General features: G+C 41.4%; 1 protein-coding gene and 1 long non-coding RNA gene across 15 annotated transcripts in view; one reads left to right on the forward strand and one right to left on the reverse strand.

The window, feature by feature from the left end:
- THSD7B (thrombospondin type 1 domain containing 7B) overlaps nt 1-23,888 on the reverse strand; it is a 292,293-nt gene that overhangs the window by 257,444 nt on the left and 10,961 nt on the right. For 2 of the 14 annotated variants that reach the window (XM_048953259.1, XM_048953256.1), the window contains exon 1: nt 15,596-15,630. The exons of 9 other annotated variants lie outside the window; for them this stretch is intronic. The gene's annotated coding sequence lies outside the window, so the exon portion shown is untranslated. 3 more of the 14 variants (XM_048953265.1, XM_048953270.1, XM_048953267.1) reach the window with 3 other exon arrangements.
- On the forward strand, nt 16,685-17,545 carry LOC125696918 (uncharacterized). The gene is made up of 3 exons (XR_007378609.1): nt 16,685-16,794; nt 16,891-16,954; nt 17,448-17,545. It is a non-coding gene; the product is annotated as an uncharacterized LOC125696918 (long non-coding RNA).

Below are 23,888 nucleotides of genomic sequence, written 5' to 3' on the forward strand. Positions count from 1 at the left end.
GCTTTTCAAATTTATTCTCTACTAAAGATTGGCATTAAGCAGGTCAAACAATCCTCCTGAAGTATCTGCTGTAACTTCTACTTCACCTACAGTATGTATTTTAAATACAGATGTGATGCTTATTTCAAAGTGTCAAGAGTCAAAAACCACATTTTAAAATAAGTTCTTCCCATAGCAAACCATCATTTACAGCATCAATTTATAAATCAAACTATGATTCGAAAAAAAAAAAAAAAGATGTTGGCAAGGACTCAGTCCAAAAAAAAAAATCACTAAAACAAATCACTCATTCAGCAGTACTTTCAGATGTGAGCCATGATTTCAGGTGCTCCTTTCAGAATGGCATAAATGGGTCAGGATTGCAGAAAGCTGGGGATGAGAACCTCCAAAAACCAGCCTCTTGCACTGGTAGCTGCAAGAAATGAAAAAGGAATGTATCCGAAATTATTCACATTCCATATACTATTGCAAATTCTCTTCCAATTGCCTGAGGGGGCTAAAATAGCAGCCTGTGCAAAATAAGTGTCCATTAGGCTTGCTGCAATTTCCAGACATACTGAGAATAAAAAGGCTACACACACATATATATAATCCTAACACGTCAATGTTATTTGGGGATTAAAATTAACCTTGTATCTTAATAAAAGCTATTATGCTGTGCTACAGAATAACGGAAACATTAAGATAGATTAGAAATGTTAAAGACAGCTCATGCAAGGAACTAAGCCTCCATAAAGAAGCAGATTCCTTCTGAACGGATCAGTTCTGGAAGCTGTACCACAGGATGTAATGTTAGTGCAGAGAAACGGTAAGAAATTCTGTCTAGATCAACTCTGATGCTTACACTTCTTAATTAGTGAAGTGATCATGAATTTTTCATGATATAATTTTCAAGTTCTTAAAAAAAAAAAGTCATGAGACCAAAAGCTCTCCCTAAATCTTTATCTGAAATAAAAAGAGTGCTTAACAAATGCTGTATAAGGGAAAGTTACCTCATGTGATACAAGCTACTGCAGTGCCAGACCTGATCCTGTTGGCACTGAACTCAAACGAAACTTGTTTGTAATTTAATGCACGTCAAACACAAATTACTCGGTTAACACTCTTTTTACTTCATTTCCAGAAGGGAAACCACATTTCTGGATTAAATCCCAGAACATTTAATGCATGCAGATAAGCAGTCCTATACATAAAATGCACTCATTAATGTACTTATTAACTGCGTTCATCAGTAACGTTTCATCTACCATAGCCTCTTAGAAATACCACAGGAAAGAAAGAAAATCATATTTTGAACCAAAGTGAAAAGAAAGAAAAAAATCCAACATTAAATCCTCAAAACTCGAAGTGCAATTTTCTTCTGATTCTGAAATAGTTTAAGAATATCAGGAAAATGAAGGCTTTCCAGAGAAACACAGCTGCAAAGAGCAGTGAGCAGACACACACAAACCAAACTGTATGATAGAGACCCCAAACTTGAGCCTGTTTAAAGCTGTATTTAGTCAGCCTGCATGTGCCTCTTAACACACTGCTGAAAGGTGGTTATGCGCAGTTCTAGCTTAGCTGTTTATCATTCCAAGGAAAATAACTGGAAAATGAACCATAGCCCATATCATGAACGGCCATTTATATTTTTAGACTCTACTCTGAATCACAGCAAATTCCTGTGCTCACAGGAAATCAAGCATCATACAAGAGAAAATGGCAACGTATGAGGCACCTCGTCCCTGCACACTGCCTACTCTTGAATCAAGACATTGCTTGGCACGATTTCTCTATCTTTCATTGTCTCCAGCAGAAGTGCAGCCTTTTAAGCATCTTATGTTGGCTTCTGATGTAAAACACAGTAAATGAAATCTAGACAGCACCTACCCATTCTCCTCGCTAGAAGTTAGTCTCATTTCAAAAGAAATTAAAATATTATAATTGCATCAGGAAAAAAGAAAGCACTTTCTGCACATTTCCTTCACTGTTTCATCTTATTAAATCATCATCCCATAGGCGTACCAAAGCATGGTTATGTATGGATGTACCACAGATGCCCACACTCTTTCTTCAAGCTTCCTACACAACCTCAGCTGCCTCACTGTCTCATCCACATCCCCAACTCCTCTTCACACCTCCTCACCCTTTTGTACACCCTATAGCACCTCTAACTTCAGCCTGTAGCCCCAGTCAGCAGCCGTGAAGAGGCCTCAAATCACACACATGCATTATCATCCCAAAGCGACATGATGCTCACCACACATGCTGCAGCCTTTCCATCAACAGAAGCATTAATTTTGACTGTCTACTTCAGGCAGCGACCAGCTTTCATTATGTGTATAGAAACATAATTGCCTTTGAGACATCTACCTCTCTATGAAATTTGGTTTAGACTGCAGCAGGCTAAGAGGCACTAACAAACCAGGCTAAAAATAAGATGTAATAATACATTATATACAAGCTCATAATCAATTACCATATATAATTTGACAGCACATTCTATATTATTTGAGATGAAATTGATTGTCTGGGACTGGCATAGTATCAGGTCTCCATCTAAAAATAAGCACCCTAGCTATAATAGGGGAAAAAATACCTCCATAAATATTGCTCTTACAGTCCTCCACTATTGTGTTTCTTTTCCTTAAAGACCAGATCTACACATCACGCTGCTGAATGAGAATCTCCTTTATTTCAGAAAAGGAAGTTTTCTGTCTTTCATGGCTGCATCATAAAATTTGCAAACAATATCCTCAATGCATCCTAAGGGGCTCAGAATCCCAACAGAAAATTAAAAGCACTTCAATATATCTTACAATTTAAAGTAGGAAGATAAGTGAGAAATTGACGGATGTTTTTAAGATTAAATCAGCCAGCACCAAATCCAAGCAGAGAACTGATGCAATGAGGACCCACTTGCAGCAAAGCACTGCTCAGCACAGCCCAAGGCTCTGACATCCCACACGTACTGTAGGGGCTCAAAAATGTACACAGTCCAGCAGCTGCATGTTGCACCCCATTCCCTCGCTGTGAGCCCCAGGCCTGCAGGCAGTGTGCTCACATACAAAGCTGCACCACAACCTCCGTCCATTTGGCTTTTCTCCTCACAGCAGTCAAGCAGCACACAGAAAATTGAATCAGAAGGGTAGACAAATAATACATCACAAATCGTAGTGCTAGAAAATCTTCCTGCACTTTGAAAGAAACTTTCAGCTGAAGCCTTAATTTGTGGGAATTGAAAGGCTCATAACAATTTATGTTGGATTAAGGTTCCTGCCCAGTTAAATGCCAGTACTGACACTCCTAGATGAGTAACCATCAACCACATGTTTACAGGCATCACACCGGAGCACGCTGCCCTTGACCTGCCTCCCCTCACTTCAAATCAGGCTCTTCTGGGGATGCAAAAGCTCACAACCCAATATCAACAGCTGAGAACTACACTCGATCTCCCAGGCATTTCCAGCAGTGGATGAGCACCTTCACAACTCTCAAAGCCTAATGAACACTCCAATTTGGTTAATTTGCCAGTGACATGCACTGATAAAACTGGAAACTCTTTCCAAAGTTACTCCTAACATGCAGGTGGGCCATATCCCCACCAGCTCCCCACACAGTTATTGAAGGGGTGTTGCAGGTGTTCAGAGCAGGCATCCTGCAGACTCAACCATCTCCCCACGATCTATTCCACAAGAGCCCTTAAGTACATTGAGAGCTGTGATCCTCTGTGAAAAAAGATACCGCTTCCCAAACAAACATCCCCTGCTGCAGCATCAGCCCATCACCGCCCTACTGCCAGCCTCAGACAGGGAAAGAAACATCAAGTTGACTCTGTAAGAGGTTATGGATGCAATGACCAAATTGGAAGGGAGAAGTATGAAAGTGTATTTGAAATCTCATTCTGCTTGTAGCTGCTGATGTCTCTCAGAGCACCTCCATACTACCAGCTATGAAGATGAACTGGCAGAACTTCTGTCCCGTAATATTACATTACCTAACCAGTCCTCTCACACCACACACCAAGCCTGAGCAGAGAGCAGACCACCAGAGAGCACTGGCAAGGCAGACAGCAGCCTTCACAGGGAGTGGAGCAGCTTCCAAGAATTCTCCGCTGCGTTTCCCTCCCGAGGAAAGGCTCCAAGTCCTCACCTGAACTTGCTGCCGCTAAGCCCCAACCAGCTGTGCCTCCTCAGTTCTCAGAGCTGGATTATGCAGAGGCAGATGTAATGCAAGGAACATCCTCTTCTCGTGTACTCTTGCAAATGCAGGTATCTCTCCTTTCCCTGTTAGCCTTCTCAATTTCCATTTCGTTCCTAATTTGCATACTTTTTCCAGCCTAGCTGGTTTTAGCGCATTTACCACCCTATAAAAGATTTATAAAGTTTAACAGCAATCATGTATCATTTTCACGATACATATGTTTTACTAGACTCCCAGTGTATTGCTTGTTTTAGCTTCTCAAAAACATTACCTACGATATAACAACACAGATGATTCACTTGATATCAGCATTTCTGGCCATATATTTTCTGCACGGAGCAAAGAATCACAAGACAAATCTGGAAAAGGATTCAGAAGCTTTTTATGCAGTGCTTAATATTCTTGCAGAAGCCTCAATTTATTCTGCGTTCAGTCTCTGTTAACATCTTTCAGATGTCCTGAGGAAGCCCCACCAAGCTCGCCCTGTCCTCAGGAGTCATCCACCTGCCCTCCTGCCTTTCCCTAAGCAAAGCAAAGCACCCAAATTGACACGGTCAAACTATGAAGTGAGTTTGACAGCAGTGTTCAGCTAGTCCTTGAGATGACTTAGGCTGCTGAGATGGACATAAGTCTGTTTCAAGTATCACTGGATAACAAATTCATTTGTCTAGGTTGCGCTGTGTCCTGAAACCATAACATCTTTCATTTCAAGCTACCACAGTCATGGAGAGCTTATGAAACATCAAGACTCATCACCTGCACTATAGCAATCCACCTGTGTTATCACCTATTATTCCACAGCATGGAGCAGCAATCTTCTGTGACCTTGAAGTTACCTCTTTCTTGCAAGAGACATACAGCATCATTTCCATACGGCAGAAGCAACTTCTGGAGCCCCAAATCATATCGACTCTCTCACTGTTTTGCCTTGTGTCTCTCTATACATCCGTAATCCCCAGACTCCAGCATCAATATCAGACAGCATAAAGGTTCTTCTTTCAGCTTTCTGCTGAAACAAACGCCAGCAGCTGACAATCTGTGCTTCACTGGCATCGCTGTAAAGTAACAGCACTGAACAGAACCTAAATCTGAAGTTTTCTCAGTGGGCCTTTTTCTTTGTTTGTTTTAATTTTATTTTCACACCTTTTTCATCAGTTTATTGGATTCAAGATAACGGTGACTGCCAATGTCATGTCCAAACCCACACTTCTCTGCAAAGCCCTTAAGCTCATCTCTAAAGCCCTGGCTTACTTCTGGATGTTACAATGTTGGCCACACAGCCTAGAGTTCTGACACGTTTTTCTCTGTTTACATACAGCACAACCAGATGAAGCTGTCTCAGGTGCAAATCCTTCCCAGCCTTCTCACACCTAGTTTGCTGAAGGGTATCAGTACCTCCATTGTCACTGATGGGGCTCTCAGAATTACCTCACCTGTATTATCTAACATCTGCAAAAGCACTGACAGCCTCTGCAGCATCACTGAACATTTCAGACAGCATGAAGTATTCACATTCTCACCTTTTACCATTCTGAGCTTTTTAATGACTACCCCTACCCCCACTGATAACCAGAACTGAGAACAGGAACTTGGTACTTCCATGCTCCCTATTTCTGGCAGATTTGCTTCCCAAAGTGCAGCTCTAGCAGTCACCATTCCCCTCCCTGCCATGGCTCGGGCAGCACTTTTCTGGGAGATGTCACCTGCAGTACTTCACTACTTAGGTCCCTAAAACATCCTTTGCTTTCTTGAGCTCATAGGAGCACGTCTGTGAGACTGTAAAATTCAGTGTACCTCAGCAGCATGCTCAACCATACATGACATCTCCACTCCAGGATAGAAAGGAGGAGGACTTGGAAGAATGCTGTATTTTCTCCCCCCTTGTAGGCCACAAGTGGATTTTTTTCCCTCATGAAAGACAACTGTTTTTAAATTAATCTGATAGCAGCTCAAGCAATCCAAAACCCAAAACTTTCTGATAGGCATTTCAGTACACAGGCAAAACATTTTACACTCGTCTTCCTCTGGCTTTCCCACTCATCAATGCCAAGAGAGTGCAGCACAATTCTGAAGAAATCACGTAAAAATTGATTAGGTAGAAGTGTAGATACCTACATTTGTGCTGTCTATAAAAGATAAGCTGACTGATTGTTGATGAGTATCCGCTCAGCAACGGCTGTGTAACATTCACCTTTTGCCCTTTACTTCTGTCTGTTGTTTGCTCTACTCCAAACAGCATTTTCTAGTGGTTACAAAACAGAAACCACATTATTTACATTACAATACAGCACTGTAATAACCACCCTACACAGTGGCATTTTGTAACATGCAGATTTGGTAGAACATAAATTCAAGCTTAGAAAGTACCTTGTGCTATGCATTATACCTCACTTGATATTTCCTACACTCTTCCTAACCAGTTTCCTGACTGACTTCCCAAGGAGGCCTGGGCTACCAGCTCCTACCACAGCCAATGAGGCACTAACAGTGCCACAAACCCTGACATGGAAGAGTAACCTTACACATATATACAGACTTTCACATGATTAACTTTTTCAACCTTTACGGTTCTCTATTTCAACAGATTTCTCATAGTGCAGTACAGTATTTCTGTTAATACAGACATCGCTGTTTTAGAGCTAGAGCAGAAGTGTGCAGTAAGAGCAGGGGATGTCCTGCATAATGACTAGTTAATCAGGTGTGTATGCTCAGTACCAAATAGATTCAACAGACTGCAGAAGGCAAAAACAGTACTGCAGTCCAGCTACAGGAATTTATCCATTCCCTTTGGGTTAAACCACGTCTCGTTAAAACATTTCAAAGCAGAGACAGCATCAAGTTATTCTGAGCAATGAGCTTCTAGAAAACTTCAGATGCAACCTCCCAATATTTGGGAGTGAAGAAAGGGTCTATACCACATAGTAACACTGCACCAGTGTCCTACTCATTGGGAGGTTTTTAAAGGGCAAGGCTCCTGTCCTACAAAGTCACCCACAGGAATGAGAGGTTATGGAGGGACACACTTTTGGCATTTCACCTCCTAAAGATCTGCAATGTTATCTCACATACAGAATAGCCCCAAATTTATACTGAAAAGACCCTTTAAGTTCTTAATATATAATCTGAGCTTTACATCAGCAGCTTTTAAAAAATGCATTTGAATGCACCAGAGAAAACCAGTAGAAGTTTTTAGAACAGTTCATTATAAATCCTTTTAAATATGATCTGCATTTGATCTTGGTATCTTGTATGGCAGGGATTTGCTTCAATTACTCTCTTAATCAAAATAAAGGAAACTGATAAATCACAAAAACCTCCAAAACAGGTAATCGAAGCAAGAACCTTAAATGCAAGTAAACCAGCAAAAGTTAATCATAAGGCTTTGCTCCGATTTGATCATCTATCATATTATTTTTCCATTGCATGGGCCTTTTTTTTTTTTAAAAAAAAAAAAAACAAAAAAACAAAACAAAGCATGCAAGGTTGTACAATGATGTATATAAATACATGAAGTCACCTTCAGAGATCAAACCTCTGCTCACAATTCCCTTCCCTGCCTTGCAAGCAGAGGCCTCAGGTCCCAGCAAACAAATCACATCACCTGCCCCAAGAAGAAACACCACTGCCTTGTGGATAGGTCTCATTGCAGTCTTCAGCAGAAGAAAAATGAACCAAACAGCTGCAAATTCTTCAGAACATTGGTAACCATAGGATGTCATCCCTTAATTCAAGCCACACAAATCACATTTCCTTCTAATAATCATAAATTGTGAAAGTGAATAAAAATACTTTTAAAGGTTCATGACTTTCTTCTTACATCAGTTTTCAAAAAGAATTTGATGTTTTTTAACATTAAAAGACAATCAAATAGATACAGAAGGAGAAAACATTTGGGTTTTAGTTATAATCAAATTTCCTTGATGGAAAGGGTTAGGTTTGTTAATATGAATTTGTCTCTTGCTTTCAGCACCGAATTCAGGATTCAATCAAACAGAAAATAAAATGCAAGTTCCCTATTACTTCAACAGAGCCCTTAGTTATAAAGAAACAACCTTTAATATTTAGCAGAATATAAAAGCAGCTGAGGTAGATACATACATACATATCTCAGCAGCACTAGCAAGTGGCAGCTCCCCCGTTAGCACAGTAATTATATGTTTGCCAGGTCTGTGTGCCCACCACCAACTACGTGGCAAGTTAATGAGGTGCTTTGCCAAGGGTGTAGCCTGTGTCTGCAGCACTGCATATGAAATGGGGCTGGTGCTGATCTTATCGCCTTCCCCATTTCTGTTTCCCTGATGGATGCTTCTGCAGAAGGAACAACATATTAAAACTTCCCGCAGCCACCTTCAGCTATCTGGAGCAAGACAGGAGACAGTGCATTAGGCTTTGCAAATGTAGCATCCTATTGAGCAGGTACAACGTTTTATCAGTAGGAAAATGACCATATTTGGTACAGCTGGGAGCCTGAAGCCTGTCAGTACAATGTTTGGTCAACAAAACAAAAATGTGCTTTTGGCTTAAAGGCAGGCTAAGTCACAGAATCATTAAGGCTGGCAATCTTAGTGGCCTTTCACAAGTCCAACAATCTATCACGTCTACTTAAAGCTGGCACAACTGGTCTCTGCCCATTGATCCACCCTACCCAGATCCCTCCACACGTTCTTCCTCCTAACTTAGTGTCACTTGCAAATTTACTGATGATGCTCAGTGCTGAGGGTTGGAAGTGGCCAGCAACATACAGAACTGCAGCCTGCAGAAAGGGCTGTGCAATGCTGATGGGAGCACAGCCACTGGGCACTGAGCAGGCTCCTGGTCCTGGGCTCCAAGCAACTGCTCTGACAGTGAGGGCAATTACAATTCATCTATCTATGAAAACATGAGCATATTAACATCCATTCATACCCCAGAAATCCACTGCTATTTGACCTATTCCACTAATTATATCACTGCCTAATTAGGTCCCAAGGGTGACTTTTAATCAAATTTACATCAGAGCTCATTCAGATTTACTCTAGTGTAAACACGGTGAGAAGCCACGCAACGTGCGCAACACAAACACTTCTGGTCTCCACATTTATAGTTGCCAAAATATTCCACGGATTCCATTCAGAAAAGTTTCAGAGTTACATTTTCTCTCCAGGCTCACGAATCACCACTTTGTGAGTTGCAGTCCACAGCTCTCAGCCTTCACCTAGAGAAATGGCATTGCTACCCGCAATCACCACACTACTGAGAAGGAGAAATTAACCCCCACTGAATAACACAGCACTGCTGCCAAACTGCCCGATAGCTTCTGACTCAGCTCCTTTGCAGCCCACTTGGAAAGAGATCAGCTGTTTGACACCATCTTTCTCTGCATCTATATCATCTCATGGGCAGACCACTGGGAGTCCAGCAAGCATCCTCAGCATCAGCTGTGTGCCCCATCATATCCCAACAGCCTGCAAGTTTATCTTAACTGCTCACTGCTCTTTACAGAAGAAAAATGAAAGCTGGAATAACAGAACCTCTCACTGCTTACAGCTTCTTCATTGTCAGCCAAATCTGTTCCAATAACAGAGGAAGACAAATGAGACTATTTCAAGTCCCCTTGCATAAATTATGGATATAATGCTACATAACACGTGCCTAGCCACTGACCCTGGTCAGGGAAGCAAACTACGTGCACACAGTGTGCACAATCAAGAGAACATCATCTTCAGTCCTGCCCTCATCTGTTAACATTTGTCCAACATGTATTTATTTATTTTTAAAGATTGCCAAGCCAAATCCCTGCTTTCTGGTCAAATTTTTCTCCATTTCTCAATACCTTAACAATTAATATTAAAGCAGTGCCTCGCTTCATAGCACTGTAGCCCTGGAGTCCCACATTTTTCAAAAAGTTCTCTCTGTAAGGCCTCACATATGCAGCTTTCTAAGGTTTTCCCATTATCATTCTTCAAAGCTTGCTTCTGGGCTTGGTTTTTGGAGGGTTTATTTGTGTGCAAGTCCTACATCGAAGTACTGAAAAGTGCATAAGAATAGGGACACGCTTTGTATTGCAACTTATCTCTGGATTTATTTGAAAAGCATTAGAAAGCATAAAATGAGTAAAGACTGTAGTTTTCCTCTTCATTACACTTCTCCTCGTCCATGCATAAACACCCAATTCTCTTTTGAGCATCTCAGGAAAGTCACTTGAAAGGGAAATCCAGAGAGCATCCAGAACTCTGTTTTTTTGGGGGACACCACTGTGCTTCTGCAGCAGGACAGCAGCAGACCCATCCATCTGGGTGCTCTGGAGAAGCTTCCCAGCTGTAAACTGCACCACAGGTACCACCAGAGACACAAGATGAAAAACCACCTGCCCCAAACACCTCAGAACAAGCAGCAAGGCAAGGAGGTGAGATAATTAACCATCCCCGTTCTCTGCCTTTTTGTATCACAGCCATCAAACCCAAATATACAGTGAGCATCTAGGGACAGTGAGGACAGGTCTGCCCACATACACAAGCAGAGGACTGGCTCCAAGCCTAGCAGAAATGCTTTAGGAATGTCAGTGTTCAAGTATAAGTTTCAATTTATATTAGAAAAAAAACAAAACAAAACACACCAAATGAGGAATTTTTTCCCCTGCTTTAAAGTTCTTTTCTCTTTTACAAATGAGCACAAAGGTACAACTGCTTGTAACTCACACTTGAACCCACACGTTATTTCAAGTCTCACAACCACACTGAACTTCCTGCCTTTATGACCCTGGATTGAGCATTTTATTTAGCAAAACATCACAAAGGCTTAACATCAGATTTAACTCGCTTATCTTTTAAGTCAAAGCTGACTGCACAATGTAATAAGCACATGGCAATGGAGAAAACAATGTGCCAACTGATTATGTATTGAGCAACACCTGAATAAGCAGTAGTTGCAAGGAATATTATTCCTTTAAATCCCTCTGATTACATGGCGCTTTTTTTTGTCTATTTAAATATATAAGTTGCACTGGAATGTTAAAGCATTGGGTACACTTCTGATTGCTTTGTTCTGCTGTCAGCAGCAATTGCCCTGTTCAGCGTCTTCAGCTGAAGTTATCACTCACCCATCTGATTTTCTCCATACTGCTTGCAAAGAAAATTATAAAGTAGCATAGGAACAACTCTACAGAAAAAAACATATTCCAAAAATACGACATTTTTTAATGTTGTCTTTGGTGCAGTGGTTGGAGCACAGCTCTGCTCTGGATGGAAGCAGCCATGAGTGCATCTACGCGGTCTGCACTGACAGATCTCAGCCCCAGAGCAGAAGTGTTTATGTTGAAGCAAAAACCCTCACTGCAGATAAGCCAAGAACAGCAGATGTAGCCCACAACACACCACGTGTCTTATGGAAGACCCTTACTGGACAGCTTAGCACACACATTAGTTTTAGCTATTTGCAGCCGTTGTTAAGATGATGACACTAACCCACACCAAAAAAAAATCCCTTTGGAGATGGACAGCACCTCAACTCAGGTTTTGTCATCTAACTTTTGCTGTTGTTTCAAACAAAAACCTAGACGCCAGAAAATCCCAGCAGCCCCAGCCCTGGACCTATATTCAAATGATGAGAGATCAACGCTCCCCTCTCCTGAGAACAAGGCAGATCAGCACTGAGGGTTTACCCCTGCACTGCCTCCACCAACAGGGAGATATCCCAGTGCACCCCTCAAAAACAGAGAAATTGCTGACAAAAGTCTTTGGTTAATCACCTGAAGGAACAGAAAAGCCAGGAATTGTGTATTATTAATGAAAATGTAGGTAATTCTGTAAGAGCCTCATTCCATTGCATAATACAGTTAAAGTTGCTTATAAGGCTTCCTTCCCGACACTTCAGCCAAATTAAAGCAGCTCTCCCAATTAGGAACAGTCTTGTCCTATGCACAGGGGAGCTGCAGAGCTCATCCACCACTGTCATTAAACCCAACTGCAATGGTTTACTTAATCCAGCAACTTGATGTTCTCACCGATTACGAAGGTTACCTTTCTCACATACATTTTACATCAAAAGTGTGAGAGATGCACCTCACTGCAGCTCCGTGTGCAAAGAACTGAATCCTAGAGTTTTAATCCAATCCCAGATCTAAGTGAAGCCAAGAGCTGATGTGGAGCCCACTATTCCTCATCATGAGCCAAGCCCTGCATTCATCCTGCCAGCTCCTCACTGATGAATTATCCAAAATTCCACCACAAGCATTTAAAAATATTATGTAAGAGCTTTTGGCATTCAATACAATGGATTCTGTCCCTCTGGATGTATTTATGTAATTTGAAGAGCTGCAGGAAGGATACACAGCACAGCTATTGTAAATTCGGAGGAAGAACTGCAACCCAGTTTGCAATAAAAAATGCCTTCAAAGTGACCTTTCACCACCGGTTATGAAAACAAAAAACTCAACTCCGTGGTAACCTTTCCCACTTCGCCTCAGCTCCCACACAAGGTGGAACACAGCACATTTCAACACAGTGTCTACATCAAAGAGTTCCTTCCCTTTGCATCCCATACACAACAGCCTGCACTGCCCACAAGCAGCTCTCGTGGGTCTGTGCTCTGCGGGCAGCAGGACTGAAGCACAGAGCAGATGGCAGAGCCTCCTCTGCTCAGGCCAACACCCCACTGATTCTAGGAAGTGAACAACCCCATGTGCTACAGAAAAAGCCAAAATCCTCAGCTTGCTTTGATCAGGATGCTCTTGCTTTCCATTCCTCACATTCAGTAATCTGATTTTCCCAGATACATGAGTGAGTCAGATGCAGCATTAGCATGATCTAGCTTTAACAGAACAAAACACTCCAAAATCCATAGATTCAAATTGCATACGTTCTGTGAATGTAGAGGTGGGTACAAGGACATCAAATGCGTTCCAGGACTTCTCTCATTTGTGGTTTGAATCTCCTCTCAATTTTCAGGTCAAAATAACATTGGTCAGTGCGTGTCAGGTCAAGTGATACCAAACCATCACTCATCTTGAGACCTGCGCCTGATCTCCCCCTTTGCATTACTTCTACAATGCAGGGACGGAGGCAGAGGCTGAGGAAACAGAGCAGAACCACATCACCCTGCAAGATGTGACAACTGCAAGAACACACCATGCAGGAGTTCCCAACACACATTTCTCAATGCTTCTTCAAAACAACCGCTGGAGTTCACAGGCAAATCTCTGCTGTTAAGGGTAGGTGCCCATGACTGAGATGTTTAAGCAAGGTACCTCAGTAATGCCAACACAAACCCTGGGTCTTAGGCCAACTACTAATGCAGTGCTGTCTCACACCACAAGCATATTTTTTTCTTTTTCTGATGTGTTGTGGACCCATAACACCTCCACAGATACTGCTGTATTTCTGTATCTCAAATTCTGCCTTCACTGTTCAACTGAACTATCTGGAGTGGTCAGAAAAGACAACCAAGAAGGCCAGCTCTGTCTTTTACCATCAATCACCCCGTGAATCTGAGTATAACCATAACCTGCTGCCTCTTTTGTCTTTACATTTGATCTTCAAAGCACAAGGAGCATTTCACGCATTGACAAAGAGCAACTCTTCTTTCTCTTAGCAATTATCTGATTCAAAGAAGTCTGTAAAATTGACAAAAAATTCTATCTACCCCAATCTTTTTCAATTTGCATTGTTTTAATGCCAATTGTGGCACAGACATTCTGCATAACAAAAGCAGTTCAGAGAGTTTCCTGCCTCCCTGCACATGCATCACAGCCTTTCCAGGCTTCCAGGACTTCTGCTTCCAAGATACAGAAGTCAGAGGCAGGTCTGCAGCTCAGAAGAGCCACACGATGCATGGTGCAGCCACTTGATGACCACGTGCCATTCCTCAGGCCCAACATTGGGGTAACAGACAGATTTTCCTTCAGGGCATCTCCTTCCTTCCAATTATTTAGGAACAGGTCACTTGGTTGCCCCAGAAATAGCTGTTAAGTGCAAACACAGAGCTCTACCATTTCCCCACTACTTGACTGCAGTACAGCTGGTCAATTAAATATTTAATACAGAAATCCTCAATATTTAATTATGGACAAATAGCATTCTTTAGCACTTTTCTTGAAATTGAAAACAACCTTTCTTACTATATCTGCAGATGGGCACAGTTCTAGATGTATTTACAGCTATTAGAAGTCTGTTGTTGACAATATTATAGGGAATTAACATCTAATGAATGACTGCTGCACGTTACAGTCCAATTTCTATATGCAAGGACAGATCATTTTTATCATTATTTAAGGGAAACACACTTAACTATCCAGGAACAAATATGCAATAATATTAAAACAATGTTGAAGATGCAACTTTGTCTTGTAACGGAACATTTGTGATCAAATGTACTATTTAAAGTAACTCAAATACGTATTTAATAACTGAATCTTCACATAAACTTGGTCATATCACCATTTTGAGACTCCTGCCACCAGTAACACTATTTTGGAAAACTGGAGTCCACCATTCTACAAGGCCAGGTGAGAACAGCCAAACCTGCAGGTCCCTGCAGAAATAAGGAAGCAGAATTTGTTCACCATTCCCCCTGCACATCACGGTGCTTGTGCAGACAAAGTGATTTCTAATCAGGTTCCACCTCCTTTCTAAACACAGAAAAACAAAAGCAAGGGGTCAGAAGGTGAGACTTCAAATCAGAGTTCCTCTCTGCATCCAGAACCCCAAGAAATAGCTTAAGTTTTGAGAGACCATCTCTAATCAATCTGAAGTCACTTACAATCATCACTGTCATAATCAGTATGTCACTGAATTTAATTACAGCCATCACCCACCTGCACTCCAAGATGTTCAGTACTAAGAGGCAACAAATTCCAGCTCCACCACACACAGACCCATAAAGGGTGGAAAAGACCTCTAAGATCATCATTCTTCAAAGGTATTTTTCCTAGTAAGAGCTGGAACTCCCTACTAGTGGGCAAGCAACCTTCAAAAACAATGTAACTAAAGTAAGCAGTCAGGAATCCACTGCATTTCCACCCTGAGTTAAAGAACACAAAGCCATGCCAGGGCTGCTGCACCTCCCTGCGTTCTGAGGACAGGTACACCAAACCTTCAGAAAAACAAGTTTCAAGAATATTGCCGAGGCAACACGACCCTTAATTCTGCAACAATAACCACAGACACTGGGAGGGAAAAAATTCCAAACTAGTTATTTAAGTCACGTGCAAATAAGATATTCATTTTCCCACATGTATTTCAATAATTTAAATAAGACTAAGTGGAAAAAGAAAAAATCTTAGACACGTAATTTGATCAATCTGAGGTCTCTTAACTTACTGTGTGGCAAAAGAAGGGTGGCACTGACAACAGCGCCTACGAATGGAATACAGGCACTACAGAGCAACAGCAGGTAAAAAAAAATGAAAAAGAAAAGAAAAAGCAAACTGGCTCACCCAACAACCAGGAACAGCTCCAAAGGAGTGCAACTGCTATCCAGAAACACGCTGCTCCCCCAGCTGCTAACCCTTAAATAAGGGTGAGAAGGGATGATTCCGCCCCTTCTGGTCACTCAGCTGCATTGTTTGCACCTGAGCTCCCTGGTAAGCCCTTTCACCTGGTGCTCAATCATTGGTTCAGGCTGTGACCTGCAATTCCACAGCACTGACAAAAACTAGCAAACTCCCAATCCGCTCACTTTTTGCAGTTTTTGCTCACTTTTCCACACATTCACATTCCACCAATTGGAATTGGAATTACAGCCAGAACATGACTGCAAGCTGAACCACCAAATAGTTAACAAGAACTCTGAAAACACCTTTTCAGATCAAGGACTGATTACCTTCTCTGAACTCAACCTTCACAACATCAAAGCAGACATTTCAACATAAAGATACGTCAAATAACATTAGTGAATCCATCATCCCTGCCAGGCAAGGCACTACCTCCAACATCAGTTTGTTTTGAGGCAGGGCTTCCAGTTGGAGGTTACTGGGCTGGAGCTGGGACAGAGCAATAAAGGGACAAGGGACAAGCTGAAAATAACTCTAGGTCCACACCAGCAACTGTTATGTTTTTTTTCTCCTTGGCACCAACCATTGGCAGTGCCCAGGCAGAACAGGTATAGCAGCAGCACCTTGTGGCCAGAAGAACCCACAGTGGTTGCAGCTCTCCCCTAAGTTCCAGGTGAGGGATGAGCCCCCCACACTCCTCTCCTGCAGGTCTCACAGCACCAAGGGGATCAGCCCCACAACCTTTGGCCAGTGGATACACAGGACACGACTGCTGAGCCCAAACTTCCCTTTTACCCAGCTGCTCCTCCTGGCTACTTTATACGTATTCCTCTTTGCTTACTAAGCTATTTCAAACAATAAAAATCTTGAAATACTTTTCTGTTAAAGCAAACAGCTTAAGTCTGACCCGGAGAATGATGCATCTGAGTAAATGCTAGCACACCAACTGCTGCCCTAAACGAGTGCATGTGTGAGACAAATTCCTGAGTCAAAGTACTCCATCTGACCTCTGCTGCTGCTTCATAAACAAAGAACAGGTGTTACACACATGAGCTAGAAAACTTAGAATTTTAGCTTAGTACCTTTGAGTAAAAATAGGAACGGGAATTATTGCCTTATACACCAACATATTATTTATTCTGGTATTTGATTAACCTTTTCTTCCCCCTTCTCCCCTTAACGTGCTGAAACTACAAAAAGAAAAACTCTGATTTTAATAAGTGTTAACATTTACACAGGGATTTCTGGCTTCTGACTGTGACCACCTGCCTTAGCAGATTTGAAGCCCAATCTTCTACACTGGTAAGTCTATATCATCAGAAGTATTATTTAGTCTCTGGAGTCCTTTATTGCTCTTAATATACAACCACAGCTCTTTCAACTAAAGGAAGGCCAACACACTGCATCTGCCTTATAAACACATCTTGTACCAAAGTGCTCAGACTCTCAAGTTCAAAGTCACACAGTCTTTTACATTCTCCTAAATACTTCAGAGATTCCTTTTAATGATTTTATAACCTACTTCAAAAGCACGTTAAGTATTCAGATGGTATATATTTCATTCTGGATATTTACACCAATCTTCTACTTGGTTTTTAAACAGACTAATGTTACCTATACCTACAACATAGTATGCCACTCTCTTGCTGCCAAGTAGTTGTACGTGCAATCGCTTCTGCAGAGCTCAAATTTCTTTCCTGTAAATACATTATACATTATTTAATACTATATATTGCTTTCAAAGTACCTATATATAGTATCCAAATAAATATATTATTAACTTGCTGTTTTACAGGTGCTGGCTTCAGTTCATTCTCATCTCTATGTCTGCTGCTGTTTCAACATTGTGGTGGTCAAACTGAGTTGTACTGAGCAGCACCCAGAAAGGAGGAGGTAGAGGGGAGCCATCAGCTGGAGGCAGCCAGCTGGCTCCTGCATAACAGCAGTAAAGCCCTGGGAAAGAATAAGAACTTACAAGATCAGACTCAGCACGCAAGAAGTCACACACCAGTTCTTCAGCTTAGCAGGAAGCCCAGTCTTGCTTTAAACTCTCTGTACCCAAAACAATAGTAAAGCAGAGGAAATGATGGCAAATTAAACTGAACACAAAAACAAATTTGCATCTATTAAACAAAATATGCAAATTCAGTCATATACAAAGTTATCACTGCTCATTTGATTTAGCTTCTTCAAATATTTAAGTTTTAATGAAATAACTGCTCAAACATATTGGCATATATGTACATGCATACATTTAGAGCAGGCAGACCTGCAGAGAAACTAAGTTTTGGGACAAACCTTCAGCTGTTGTAGCCTGTGCCAACCCCAAGTACACCTGTCTGCAGCAACCCAGGTGTGGCTGTGAGTGCTGTGTCAGCTCCAGAATAAGCTGAGCTCCTCTTTCACTGACTGATGGAATCCAGGGCTGGCAATGCTTTGTATTGGGTGTTCTAACAATTATTTTCAGCAAATACACAATATAGAGACACAAGAGAGCTAACCGAGCTAGAGGCACTGCTGAGCACTGAGAGCAGCCTCAGGATCCTGATCTGCTCACTACCCAAAGAATCCCTGGGCTGGAATTGCTTCAAGTGCATTCCACAGATCAGACAGGATGTTTTGCTTTTTTTTTCCTCATTAGAAAAACAGAAAAATTTCCTTGTTGTCATTTCAACAGAACAGGATTTCAGAGTCATTCTGTAAGAAATAAAGAAAAAAAAATTACAGCATGCAGTCAGCAAATGTACTTCTTTGATTTTCTTACTTCCTCACACTATGACACTAGCTGTATTTTTGAAACTGGAACTGCTACTGAAGAAAGATCTTTCAAGCCTTGTCAGACAAAGCAGTTTTCTCATGCAAAAACATTGCCCTCATAGCAACAACAGCTTCACACCATCCTCACTGAGGTGATTCCAAAGTGAGCAGAACACCACAGCCAAAGAGCCACAGCCAGCGACCAGGCAAAGGGATAAAAGACCATCCCTGCTTCCCTTTGATTTGCTATCAGGTATCCTCGTTTCATCTACCGTGGGGAAAATTATTTCATCTCTTGTTATTTTTAAAGCATATTTAATTCTGAAACAACTGCAAAAGTCTTAAAACTTGTTCCATTATATAGAATTATGTAATTTGTCCCACTTTAGAAGTGGATGCTTTAAAAGTATTTTTTTCTTAATAAGCCTAAAATGTTTTGTATCGTCGCACCCAAACACTTTCTCATGTGCTGAAATTACTGAAAGGTTACACGAAATATACGAGCTACCTTTGACATCCAGGAATTCCAATGTGAGAGCAATGCCAACTCTTCCAGAGTCTGAGGCACAGAGGACTTCATCACCTCCCAGTGCTTTTTAATATTAACACAGAGAAGTCAGTGCTGGTTCCACCGCGATGCGCTTGTTATTTGCTACTCAGAGCCACAAAGGATTTGAGTGTTTCCATACTATGGGCTATGGCAGAAACAAGACATGGCACAGCTTGAAGGCTTTCTATAACTTTAAAAGAAAAATCAATACTCTATTAAACTTTTGAAGAGATCTTAAAGGTCCATTTGGACTTATTTCCAATTTCTCTGCAGAGGTGTCAAAGGCTTTTGAAAATGCAAACTTTTTTTTCTTACTTTTTATTTTATTTTTTTTTTAAGACATCCATTGGCATTGATAACTCTATCTGAGAGAAGCACCAAGGAGCTTCATTTTCTGCATCTGAGTACTGCCAGGTAGAGGGAAGTTGAAAAACATGGAACTTTCATACAGGAGTATATTCATAAAAGAGCTCAACTTTAACATGATGAAAGGAAAAAAAAGGGGGAGGGAGGAGGAAAGTAAAGAGGAAAAAAGAAGGGGAGGGGGGGGGGGGAAAAGACAGAGACTCAAGCAGAAATTATATTTCTACACTGTAAATATACAACTAGTTGCCCAGGCTCCCACTGCAACCCATGACAGAAATCTTGGCTGCAGAGCTCACAAGCTCCGAGCACTGTGCTCAGTCCTTTCAGATCACTTTACTTCAATTTTAAACCAGGAAAGATTGCCTTCCAGTGCTGCAGAATGCAATCACTCACTGATTGACCACTCAGAAGGCTCTGATTTATAGCATGCCGGAACTGACTTGAAGTAAGTGGCAGCTGTGACTAGAAGAGAGGATCGGTGAATCCAAAGATTAAGCTTTCTTTCAATAGAAACAACCAACCAGAAGTTTTTCACAAGCCAAGGCTGTGATTCTATGAACTACTAAAGAGAAAAAAAAAAAAAAAAAGAAAAAAAAAAATCTGGATAATCAAAATAACAATACTGAAAGCCAGAAACAGATTCTATTCAAGGTTTGTCGTTTTCCCTAAAATTCCTTCAAAATATATTGATTTCCAGACTTTACAGTATTATGTCACTAAAGAAACAGGAAGGTATCTGACATAGTCTATTTCCAGACAGCGCCTCTATAGCAGGAAATTTACTTTAAGCTGAACACAAACCCATTAGCTTTCTTGTTCACACCTCAATCAACGAGAAGCCTCTCAATGATTTCAGATGGTTTCAGTGTTTTGCCCTTTGGTATTTCCATTTTTGGTTGTGATCATAACAAGAGGTAGTGAGGGTGAGACAACCCAGAAAGCACGGAGGAGTCTTTAGCTCAAGCATCAAGAGGTTATCATTCATGGTTTCACTTCCTGCACATTCATCTCACAAAAACTAAGCTCTACTATCACTTGCAGCTTGAATAATGATATCTATACATTATAATATTCCTAGAAGATTTATGGTTGAGCTCAACCACTCCAAGTCAGACAACTGTTCAGATGCTGTAGTCTCAGCCAAAAACCATTAACACACAACGTACATTTTCCATACATGTAACTACCTTTTCTCTAGTAGCCTCATTACTATGGAGCGTGAAACAGGACTCAGCAGTGGAGATATCTGCACTGGTTTAGTCAGTGAGCTATCAAAGAGATAGAAGAAGAAGGGCTTGGCTTTCACTGAAGCATGCAGGAATTAAGCAGTCAGTTAAATGCAGGAAATGATATGCATTTGGATTTCCAAAGAAATAAAGTAATGCTTGTTTTAGTAAAGGTAGATGGTCACACTAAGCCCTGGATAATAAGCTAGGTTTTGATTAAAAGGTTAATCTGTCTACATGGACCTCAAAGGAGAGGTCGACCATAACCACCAGCATATGAGAACTTCCCAATTAACACTGCAGGAAGCACCAGGAATGCACGAAGAGGGAACACTTCACCACCACTACGTTCAGAATTGCTCTAGAACATCAGGCAGAAAAAGAGGGAGAGAAATCTTCCCAGCTGAATCTTTGTAAACACACATGAAGAAATGAGCAAGGGCAGCTGCAGCCTGGCAGTTTGGGCTCTGGCTTGGCTGCAGGTCTGTCAGGGCGTGCAAAAGCTGGACGTGTTCCCCAGCTGCAGCTGCCAAGGTTTGGGGTTGCTACAGTCTACGGATCAGGATGAGCTGAAAAATTCTGGTTCTCTATTATACAAAACAAAATGTTGGAGAATACAATTGATTCCCGAGCATCCCCAGAGCATTTAGTACATGTATCCTGCGTCTTGCTGGAAAACAGCATCAACAGTGGTTTCTTGAAAATCAAACAGGACTTTCTTTTTCCCCAAACTCTTCAGGATATTTTTGCACGTCTCTCATATTATCTTCCTACTGGAAACGGTGCTAGATGAGGCAAAGCTCTCATCTTCCTTTACTCAAGTGCCTTCACAAAGTGCTCCAGTAGCATCTACTGAATGTGACTTTAAGTTCCAGGGAACCCAAGGTTACTTGTTGGTCTGCAAGCAGGCAGCTTGTTCAAATTTTGTGCAGACTGCAGCCACACGCTGCCTGAACTCTATAGCTGTCTAATTTCCTTCCATTTCTCTCTCCTCACTATATACAGTTGTCTCAGAAAATTCCAAACTTTTACAGAGTAAGCTATCCTTTCTAAAACTAAATGCAGAACTTCATGCTCTGGGTGCTGGCTCAAAAACATAGCAAATATTCCAAATTTTGAAGAAGAAAAAAGAAGAAAGATTAAAAATGATTTTTGTCTGCAATCCTTCTAGACACTGTTTTCTGGATCTGGAAGCCAAATACCTCACTTCCTCCATGAAGTGGCTGTGAGAAGCTGGATCTAGCAATGACTTCCTTGTCAAGTTCCCCCTACACCCCAGAGCCAATCCCTGAAGCTTAATTCCAGTTTTCCTGACAGCAGCAGCTTCTGAATGGTAGGGATGTGCATTACATCTAATTAGGACCAGTCTTCCACAGAAATAATGGAAATTCTGGAACTGCATTCATCTTGAACTGCCTCCTACAAACTGATTTTTCTCAGGCATAACTTCCATTATTTTTAAGTCCCCTCCTGCCATACTGCAAACCTTCATGGAAAAGCCTAATAGAAAAATATGTATTTCCATTCAAATATGCCAAGAGATCACAGTCTACACTTTTCACAATTACTCAAGGACTTGAACCAAACACTTGTGTTGTAACAAACCCTTTCTGCTTTTCATATTTCCATCGCAAACTCTCAGACATCAGCAGTGTTGTCTGTCACACAACAAAGCTGCTCAGTTGCCATAGGCCACGAAGCCCCCCCGGAGCTGAACTCCTCTAATGCAGCACAAGACTTCTGCGAGTTCAAACCTGCTGCCAACCTTTAAGAACTCGACACCAACCTGCTCTGTTGTTCAGCCTCTCTCTCAAGGCTGCAATGAGAAAAAAGCTGAATTTTAATCCTTTCCTGCAGAAGCAGATGCTGTGCCACCTCAAAATACACAGAATTACATCAAGTGCACGACTCTCCACTGAAAAGCATATGTACAGATAACTCAAAACACATTCTGATACCAGCTTTAGGGAGATCAAGAGCAGCTCTGAGGATGGAAAGGAACCAAAATCCCTATTATCTTCTTTTCCATTCGAGTAACTCAGTATTTTTTTCCTTGAATATGCTTTCTTAGTATTGCTGAATGACAAATGAGAACCCATCGAAATCTTCCATAAAGCCACACAGAGAATGCAAAACATGACATAAAAATATGAAAACAGCTTAAGAAGTAGAAACAGTAACAGCTTCCTAACAGGTATGGCACAGGTGCCGCAAGTTCAACCACATTCACCTTTATTTTGCACCCAGGAACTTCCACTACAGAAATCTGAATTCTCATCTGCAGCAGCACACAGATACGTGATAGACAGCATTAGGTGCCAGGAGTGGAGTGAGCTTGAAGCAGTTACCTCAAGTCCCAGCACATTCAAATGCAGTCAAGTGCCACTGATGCTTTGCTGAACTGCAAATCCAGATCCAAAAGTGGAGATGATTGTTAACTTTCTACTTCCCCAGAAAGGACTTGAAGAAATGTTTGGTTTCACCGCTACTCTAAAGTGTCATTTGAAAGGGAAACTTCAGTCTGTTCTCTAGAATTCCTTTTCCGGATCTGAGAATGGCTCACAAACGTGGCTCTCCCAGAAATTTGGTTTTCACCTTATGTGAGATAAAAACCTTTCTCCATCTCTCACAGAAACATTTGTGCAATTCTGATGAATAAAACCTAAACGAACATGCTCAAATCTAAAATAATGCTGTCCCAGCAAAAATAAAATATTCATCATGGACTGCAAAGACCTGCTGTGGCACTCAGTGCTGAAACCCAGAAGGATTTTTCATTTATTAACACCCGGTCCTTGTTCAACAGCATACTAATGAAGTTAATCTAAAGGCTAAATTTCAATTATGAATCACAGAGCCACATCTCTGCTCCCTGATTGCTGGGATAATCTGAATCAAGCGTTCTCCTGTACAAAGTGCCATGGTTGACTGCACATAAAAGTTCCTGAAACATCAAAAATATTCAGTCCAGAAGGCAAAACCTGACAAACACCTGTTTGCACATCCATTCAATAACTCCGTAGCAAAGTAATGATTTCTAATAACTTGACAGACTGCTTGCTCCCTTAAAATATGCAGCGCAGGTCTGAACAATAAAAGGAACAGCAAATGTTTAAATCTCCCAGGCTTGCAGCCAAGACAAAGTCTTCAGCCTGAGTAAAAAAAAAAAAAAAAAAGGGCTTCCATTTGCTAAAGTAATTTAGGAGAAAACGCTTTCCTCTCTCAAGTACCTACAGTGCATTTGTCCTGGAACAAAACCTGAAGGAGCAACCATGCTCAAACTACGCTGGGCAAAAGGCAGCACAACCACCAGTTGACGGGGCTGCTGTGTGAGGTG

The sequence above is a fragment of the Lagopus muta genome, chromosome 8 (genome assembly GCF_023343835.1).
Source record: "Lagopus muta isolate bLagMut1 chromosome 8, bLagMut1 primary, whole genome shotgun sequence".
Classification (NCBI taxonomy): Eukaryota; Metazoa; Chordata; class Aves; order Galliformes; family Phasianidae; genus Lagopus; species Lagopus muta.